General features: G+C 36.6%; 1 protein-coding gene across 12 annotated transcripts in view; it reads left to right on the top strand.

Moving 5' to 3' along the window:
* Positions 1–8,662, top strand: part of LOC106787102 (MAP7 domain-containing protein 2) — a 114,600-nt gene that overhangs the window by 61,465 nt on the left and 44,473 nt on the right. The gene's annotated exons all lie outside the window — the stretch shown is intronic.

Here is an 8,662-nt window from a genome sequence, read left to right as displayed (position 1 = left end):
TATATATTATGTATATAGGTACGTATATACTCTTGACAAATATGAGATGTTGCTTGCCAGTGTCACGTCGTGCGGAAACTCGATAAGACTCGGAATTAACGAGGAAACGCGAGAATTTCCCGAATGATCGCCTTTTGTATATGCGAGAATTCGTATCGAACAGGATTCGAACGTTCCTGCAATTTTATATCTCTTATTTGATCATTCTTACGTTCATTTTATTGCCATCAGATTTTGTTCCTTTTTTCTTTTTTTTAAATCTTTCATTTGAATTTTACAAAGAATAATTTATTTATTTAGATCGATGTGGAATTTTCGATCGTAACATTTTGTTTTTTTCTTTGACAACTATAGGAACGTATAAAAAGGAACGTTGTTTATTATATTCTTTTTTTTTTATTATTTTTTTTACGTGATTCACGTCAAAGTCTATGGAAATACTCTCTCGAGTTTGTCTATCTCGGAAAGGATCTACCAGGGGAAAACTAATTACTTCGCAAATAAGAATTGTCGTTTGGTTACGAGAGTAATTTTCTTGGCCGAGAATGCGAAAGACTTTTTCCTTTTTTTTTTCTCTCTCTTTCTCTCTCTATCTATCGTATCCTTTCTTCATTTCTAAAGAGAGAAAACAAGAATAGTTAAGGAAACAACTTGAAACGTTGTATACGGGCTATTATTTACTCGACTGCGTCTTGATAGAATTTAAAAAAAAAAATAAAAAACGAAAAAAAATAGTTTATATATGTTTTTTTAATGTATAGATTTTATAATGTGATCATTATAATATTATTAACACATTGCGTTTTTAGTTAAAACGATTGAGACTCTAATTTTTAACAGTATACAAAATATGCGTTTAACATTAAACCAATCAATATCACGCGTTGTCAAATAATCGTGTTCTATAATTCCTACAAAATTTTATACAAACATCCAATGAAAACTTATAAAATATTGACAAAATTTATTTCTAAATAATTAATATTATATTGGTTAAAATTTTTTATTCCATAGATATATGTTATATTTTTTTTCCAACAAAGTGTTTGTTGGTGGGGGTTGGGGTGGATGTAGATTTATCGTTGAACGTTTTCCCAGCAAACAACGTGTTAACAAATATCAAATTGTATTCTTTTACGTTGAGAATAATAACGAAAAAAAAAAAGAAAAGAAAAAGGTAGCATAGAGAATACAATTGCATACAAGGACCGACAAAACTTGAACGGGGGAAGGGGGAGGGAGTTGGGTTAGGATGGTGAGGGGCGTCCCTCGTAATGCTCGTCGTCTTTGACGCGTGAATCTCAGGAACGCTTAGAATATGAGGTAGAGACGTGTCTGCGGACGCGAGATACGTCGCTCATTAGGGAAATGTGGGTTTGCACCAGCCCAAGGGTAGAATAGGAAACCAGAGAATAGATCCAGAGGATCCTGGATCTCCCTGGATCTTCCTGGATCTTCCTGGATCTCCCTAGATCTCCCTAGATCTTCGTGAATCTTTGTGAACGTTCCTCGAACAGTAGTATCCTATTCCACGTTTACTATCATCGGCCCATTTACCTTACAAAATACAAAAAGATACGAAAACTACACCACCTTTATCTTTATCCATGGTTAACTTCGGCTAAACTCGTCGTCCAACCGTAATTTACGATACACCCCCACCACCCCCCATTTTCCGTGGGTCTTGAAAAGAGTCATCGTTTTCTTTTTTTCTCCTTTCTTTATTTTTCTTTTGTTCTTTCTTGAATTATCATCGCCCATCGTTATCGATTTTTTCTATGTGCGTGTATGAGTCGGTCGGTCGTACGATTAACCAAAATGTTTAAACGATTTTTCTACGGATATATCTAACTTTTTTTTTTTTTTTTTATTATATTAAAATATAATTGAATTTTCCACAACAATTGATTTACACGCAAATCTATTGCGATTTAAAATCGTATTTTAAAAAGCAGTAGTGTTTAAAAAAAAGTTCAGGAACCAATTCACAAATTTCGAACGATGAATAATTTTCCTATTGCATCATCCTATAAAATGTATGAATCGTCGTATAATGATACGATCAATTGAGAATCCATTATTATTCGCTTGAAATTTTCCATTCTGAACTTAACACACAAATCTCTAGTATTTTCGTATAATTTATTTAAAATATATTATGCAATTTCAGATATAGCAGGATTATTATTTATATAGATTTCTTTTTTCTTATCAGTCGAATCATTTCTAACACTTTGTCAGACGTTGTCTGTCGGTAAAAACCGTTCGCGTTTACTTTTCCAAGTCCGCTAACAAGAAGCTTTAAGACGGTAAGATTTTGTTTTCTAAAGGAAAAGAGTAAAATAGAAGAAGATTGAAGGAATGAAATGAAGGCACCTGGCAACTTAAAAAAGAAAAGAGAAAAAGTAATAAGGAATCGATCCCTTTTGCAAGGAAAACGACACGCGGTCGGTCCTGTCGTTCGTAAAAACTTTTTACCTCTGTGGTAATCGGTTAACACGACTTCTGCGCGCGTTGCCTGGCATATTCAAGGTTATCGTTCCACTAGAGTACATAAGCTAAAAGAAAGAGAGAGGGTTATTCGAGAAAAGTGTGGTGGTGGTGGTAGTAGTTGTGGTGGTGGTGGGAACCATATGTTGTATACCCATCTAATCAAATCTATAAAACTATCCTCTTTTTCTCTTTGTTATCTATCGAAACATTCCAAACTCGAGAACAATAAAGAGAATAGGAAAAAATAAAAAAAGTGACGCGACCTTGAGCCAGAGGAAGGTCACTTACGTTGGATGAGAGAGTCGATACGACGAAGGCTTCACTCTATCGCGTTCGCAAGAGAGAAAAAGAGAGAAAGAGAGAGAGAGAGAGATGTATGATACAGGGAAATAGAGTAAGGGAAAACGAAGTTAACCGAAAAAAAGAAGAAAGAAAGAAAGAAAAAATTCATCCAAGAGAAAATAAACGAAGATAGAAGATAGAGACGATAGGGGATGAGACGACAACAGCAAAGATAGGAAGAAAGAGAAGAAAAAAAAAGATAAAGTTGAAAAATGATAGAACCGGTGTTGTTAGGCACACGAGAAGAGAAAGAAAAAGAGGAGACACAGAGGTTGCCGTCGGTCAGCCCCCGATGATGATGATTTCGGTGCGGATTATGGGTGGTAGCGAAATGAGAGGAGAGAGGTGGCAGTGGGAAAGGGTAGCTATGGTGAAGGGGTTGGAAGAGGAAGAGGAAGAGGGGTTGGAGTCTCGGTGGCGCGGAGTCGTGGCTGATCGATGCGACAGCAGTGCCGCCAGGTGGCGGAGATGTAGAGGCGGATGCAAAAGGGGTAATAGGGGGTTGGAAAGAGGTGGCAGTGGCCCTGCACTCTCTCCTCCTCTTAACCCTCCTCTTCTTCCTCCTACTCCAACGTTCTTCTAGTATACCCCACCATCACCACCACCACCTACTACCACCTACCACCACCATCATATAACCCATCACCAACAGTACTAGCTCCAGAATACTACCACCGTATACGCACGTACTAACCAAACGGCGCACGTTGGAGCAAAACGGCGCAGATTTTCGAGAAGAGGACGACTACGATCACGACCACGACCACGACCACGATCACGACGACGAAGACGAGACGACGAAAACGGACTTTCTCTCTTTTCTCTCCTCTCAGTTCTCGCCTGGATACCGTCCGGTTGAGAGGTAGGCCGGCCTCCGGAGTACAGAGTGACACCTCTCTCGTGCGCAACACGCAAACTCTTATACGACATACCACCACCACCATCTTCACATACAGAAAGGGAGAGAGAGAGAGAGACACACATACACATTTTGAACACGAACACAGATTGGCGAACGTCGATCCTCTCCTTCTGTTACTCCGCGGTGATGGCCGAGCTTTCGCGACAGTCACGCGTTATGTTCAATCGTGCGATAGTTTCCCTACTCGACAAGGTATCGTCGTGACGACGATTGTTCCTCTTATCGAAAGAGAGGAAAGACACCGGACACAACACTGTGTCCGGTGATTCCCTTTGACAAAGTGCCGGAATAATAATAGTGAACACCGTTCACATTCGTTTTTTCGTTAGTTCGTTCGTTCGTTCGTTCTCCTCTTCGAATTCTTTTCTTCTTTTCTTATTATTATTTTCTATCTTTTTTTTATATTACGAGAGTGTTTGTGTGTGTCTCTACGCGTGTATGTCGCTCTCTCTCTCTCTCTCTCTATCTATCTTTCTTTCTTTCTTACTGTGTGTTTGTGTACTGCGTGTGCGTGCGTGCGTGTGTGTTGGGGATCTTTTTCTCTCTTTCTTTATTTTTCTGTCACTTCTCGGATCGTCTTTCAGTCACGTGGAGAACCTTGCTCGGAAATTCTTTACTTCAGAAAGAGAAAGAGAGAGATAAAAGTATCTTTAAATTAACCTCGAGATTTTCTTCAACTATTTCTTCATAACAACGTTAATTCATGCATCGACGCGTGGAAAAGATTCTTCTTTATTTCGATTTTGAGAATCTTTTTATGATGGTGTTCTCGTTAATGACGATTAATCATCATTTTGATAAGTTTGAAGAAAGTTTTACGACTGAATTGAACTGGTTGTCTTCGTTCGTTAACTCGTTTCTCAATATCTGTTTCTTGTTTTTTTTTTTTTTTTTTTAACGCGGATAGATTAATTTATGAAAGGATTTTTCGGTTTATAATAATGAGGTAAAGAGGAAAAGATTAAGCAACGACGTTTTTATCATCGTAACTCGTATAAAAGTAATAAACCGGTTGTTAATGAACACGAGTTTCTTGGTGACTTCAGATTTGAATAACACGCGACTCAACTAACTATTTTTCTCTCTCTCTCTCTATTACTCTCTTTATCTATTTATACTCATCTATTTCTTTTTTACTCTATCTATTTAGGTTATTCGTGTTAAGATCCTATGATCAATTGAAGGAACGAAGAAAGTAAGGAATGTACGATCCTCTAAGTTATTAAGATTCCATGCTCGGTATCAGAGATTTCATTCATTTTCGCGTAAATGATACACGCGTTATCGTTAATTGACATTTTCGTTGTTCTATCATCAAGATTAGTATGTTCCTAACTTTGTTTTTTTATATATTATATAACACAAAAGTGTTATAAGGTTTGATCATTAAATTAATAACACGAGCGCAACATACGTATAGCAAATAATACAAACAATTTACTGATAAATCAATGAATTTATTTATATATAAATAAATAAACGATACTCTTGTTAAAAATAATATACGAATTACCAATTGGAATTGTGGAAAATTAGAAAAGATAAAGATTGGAAAAAAGAAAAAAAAAATATCGTTTCTTCTTCGATCTCGATCTCAGAAATGAGATTTGCGATTTGTACGGAAGGGGAGGGAAAAGGATCGAGTTATCTCGAGGAAGATAATTAGTTTCTGTTTTCTTCATCCCCCTTTTATTTCTTTTTTCCCCTTTCCTTCCTTCCTTCCTTCCTTCCTCTTCCGAGGACGTAGCAATTTTCTTATCCCTTCCGCTTCCGTAGGCGTCGTGTAATCGCCCGAGGGACTGTCCTCGGCCAGTATGCCAAAAATAGACAGGTTAAGATTGGCATACAGGTGCTTCTAAGATATCTCTTATCTGTCTTTCTGTTTCTCTCTCTTTTTTTGCTTCTTTTTTTTTAATTATTTTCTCCCCCATTTCAGTACTAATCAAAATATCATCAATAAAATTGATAATGATTATGATGATAGAATCATAATAAAACAACTTTAATTGCGTAAAAGACAAATATGGTGATAGGACGTTTGAATGAAAAAAAATTCTCAATTACACTTCGGTAAAGTTTTGCTGTTGCTGTTGTATTCACGTTGGGTTTAGTGTGATGTTGACTTTAAATTACAATTCAAATTCCCCCCTCTCCCTCTACTCTAGATATTAATTTCTCTTTAAACAAATGTCAACAGGTGAAATGTAATAATAGATCGTTTGAGATAGAACGTAGAACGAGTTTTTACTATTCAAAGAAAAATTAAATCTCGAAGAATAAACAAACAAACAAACAAACAAATAAGAAATAAAAAAAGAATACAAAATAAGGATAGGATATATATTTTTTTTCAAAGATTCTTTTTCTTCCAACGCAATTTTCTTAACGAGAACTTAGATTGATAAAAGAAATAAGAGAATTGTTGTAGAAAAAACGAGATGAAATAAAATAAACGAAGAAAACGAGGACTGCGGTGGGGGTTGGGGGGTTGGGGTGGGATTCCCATGGAAAATACTTCGTTTAATGACGTACCCACGCATTTGAAAATAAGTCGAATACACTTATAAGCATCAAATGTCGAGAAGACGACGACGACGACGACGACGACGACAAGCTACTACCTACCTTTCTCAGCTATTGTTAGCCATTTCTAAGCCCTGACAGAAGCTCGATGATGATTCGTTTGTTACGTCTGGCTGCAAAATTTCAAGCCTAAGCTGGGAATCGAATATCTCTCTCTCTCTCTCTTTTTCTCTTTCTGAATGAAAGTTAAAGTAAAAGGAACGACGAGAGAAAGAGAAAGCTCGACCAACTCGGCTCGATGAGCTTATTCATACTCATCGTAATCGAGAATATGATGAACCATGCAACGACGCACATCATTCGACTCTTTCTCCACCCCCTACTCTTCTTCTTATTATTTTTCATCTTTCTTCGAATGATAATATCTCTTATTCGTTGCAATTTTTATCTCATTACGGACCTTTATATTCGAATCGTTTCCTTTCTATTTTCTTTATCAACCTTCTATACGTTCTACGTAAGACGTATATTAAATTACGTTAAAGTAACTTTAAGTAAATTATATTGTTCTATGCACACACACACACACACACACCCTTTATATGATACGATGATTATTCGTATAACTTTAATTCATTTTTATATATCTTATATAGTATGTTTTTTGAAACATTGATTTCATTTATAAATAAAACCGTTCGTCGTTTTTTTTTCTTAATTTCTAATTACAATAAACTCGTGATTAATTATTATTACAACACGTTATTAATAATAAATTCAATCTATATAAGATTATAATAAACTAATGAGTATATATTAGAAATGTTTAATAATAAAAACGATACATGAGATTAAAATCTTAAATCATCTCGATTTGATGCGAAAAAAGATAAAACAGAATTAAGAATAATAATAATAATAATAATAATAATAAACCTTGATTAACGTTAAAAACGTTGAAAAGATTAGAAAAGATGAGAAAAATCGGTAATAGGTACTACTCTCTCGCCGAAAGTTCAATTAACCGCGCCCTTTTTCCAGCAAGGGGTGGTAGCGAGGGTGGGTGGGGGATAGAAGGTGGCTAACGTTGATTAATGGCGACCAAGCGACATTTGGCCAGTTCAGGAGTCACCGGAAGCAGACCGTTAACGTCGCACCAGGTTTATTGTATTTGCGTTCTTCGTGCAAAGATCTACCATCACCACCCCCCGCCCTTTCACTTCCACCCCTTTAACTCCCGATCGTAGTTCGTGCTTGGCTCGACGAGAAGTGCACGTCAAAGTGCCCGTCACTCGAGACAACGCGATTCCACCCTCGTTTTCGAACTAAATGGATAGCTCGAGTGAGTGAATTCAAGAGAGAGAGAGAGAGAGAAGGAAAGGGAGAAAGCCCTTATCACGATTTATCCTCGTTAATTTGGATGGGTCGTTCATTTGGAAGGCCTATCTCGGAACGTAATACCGATGAAACAGTTTCTCTTTCTCTTTTTCTCACTATTTGTCTCTGTCTTTTGTTCTATATATATATATCTATCTCTCTCTCTTTCTTTCTTTTTCTTTAGTTCGTTCTATTTCTTTTCCGAGTCTCTATCTTTGTCCTACCCTCGAAGAAAGGGGTAAGGTGTAACCTTCTAACTAATGAAACGGTTCGGATGATGCTTCAATTAGAACCGTCGGTGACACGCGTGCAATTGCATTTCTCCGGCTAGTTCTCTCTTCTCTCTCTCTCTCTCTCTCTCTCTCTCTCTCTCCCCCCTTTTCGGTGTTAACTCTCGGTGCTCCCTACATAATTAAATCCCTACACGACCTTAATTCGGATTCGCTCTCGTCGCACGTCCATCCTCTCGCTTTTCCTGGTATTATACAGTAGGGTGTCTGTCTTACTCGAGAATTTTCCTTTTCTTAAAGTTATTCGCAATATATGTATGTGTGTGTGTTTGTATGTAAGTAGATCGAAGAAGAACTTTAAGAGAAATGTTAGTGAAAAAAATGATTCTGTTACACGTTTAACGGAATCCTGGAAGAAAGATATAACACGAAAAAAAAGAAAAAATGTATATTTGCATTGAACAACATTGAGTTTATACGGAAGCGCTTTTTTTGTGATTGAAATGAACGAAAAGGAAAACAATAGGGGGGCATGTAGGAGGATATGATTTTTTTTCTCTCTTTTTTGTTTTTTTTTTTTTTTAATATTTTGTTTCTCGATTGTCCTTTAGAACAGACTATCATTTTTTGATCTATCCGGTGGCCGTTGTTGACACCGCGAATGCAACGAATCGTGAATTTTGGATAACGGGGATTAAAAAAAATAAAAAAGAAACACCAGCCGCGTTTATCCGCGACTAAACTGTCGGGATTTTACAATGTTGTATATAAAAAA

This window comes from Polistes canadensis, unplaced genomic scaffold (genome assembly GCF_001313835.1).
Source record: "Polistes canadensis isolate GaletaPanama2010 unplaced genomic scaffold, ASM131383v1 scaffold_92, whole genome shotgun sequence".
Classification (NCBI taxonomy): Eukaryota; Metazoa; Arthropoda; class Insecta; order Hymenoptera; family Vespidae; genus Polistes; species Polistes canadensis.
This window is presented reverse-complemented; position numbering and strand designations above follow the sequence as displayed.